The following is a 997-nucleotide window of genomic DNA, read 5'->3' on the forward strand; positions in this document are numbered from 1 at the left end:
TGATGTATTTGACTGGTCCACTGAGACTGTGGAGTGACACTGTATTGTCACAGACAGTGCAGAAAGGAGTCTTCCTTTCTTTTCTATTTAAAATGAAATGTTTACAACTTTCGAAGCTCCCAGTGCTTAAAACCAGCTAGAAGGCGACCAGAACAAAATAAAATTGTCATGTCTTCAGTTTTACATCATCAAACAGAACTATTTTGATCCTTGTCTAGCCCACAAATTGATTTTATTATGGCTCAGCACCGGCAATAGCCACGGCCGGAGTCATTATGTTTTTCAGTTGTCCATCCATCCATCCATCCGCATGTCCCATTTTTGTGAACGTGATATCTCAGTAACACCTTGAGGGAACTTTTTCAAATTTGGCACAAGTGTCCATTTGATTTATTTTTTTATTCTTTCAAACATGTAACAACAGTCAGTATGTAATCACACATAATTCCAGACATATCCACAAAAAAATTTCAAATTGCTTATACCTAGTACATGCTTGAACGGAGTAGGAAGAAGTTAGACTTAAATAGTCCTACCCCATGACATCATCTTACCATCATTGGTTTGTAAGCAGTATTACTACATAGATACATATTCTACATCCACATTCCCGTCTGATTAATCATTAAGCCTGTTCTTGCCCATATCTTGATTGACACATACCTTTATATTTATGTTTAAACTCGTCAATTCTATTACTATTTTTTATGTCCACACTTAAATTATTCCATAGTTTTACCCCACTTATGGAAATACAAAATCTTTTTTTGGTTGTACGTATAGCATGAATTTTTAAATTTAACTGACCCCTTAAATTGTATCCCCCTTCCCTTTCATTAAATAGTTTTTGAATTCCACCAGGTAATAAATTGTTCCTGGCTTTATACATAAACACAGCAGTCTGATATCCCACTAAATCAAACAATTTTAACAATTTAGACTGTATGAAAGCTACATTGGTGTGATCCCTATACCCCATCTTATGCACAATTCTTAT

Source organism: Monopterus albus, unplaced genomic scaffold (assembly GCF_001952655.1).
Source record: "Monopterus albus unplaced genomic scaffold, M_albus_1.0 scaffold103.1, whole genome shotgun sequence".
Lineage (NCBI taxonomy): Eukaryota > Metazoa > Chordata > Actinopteri > Synbranchiformes > Synbranchidae > Monopterus > Monopterus albus.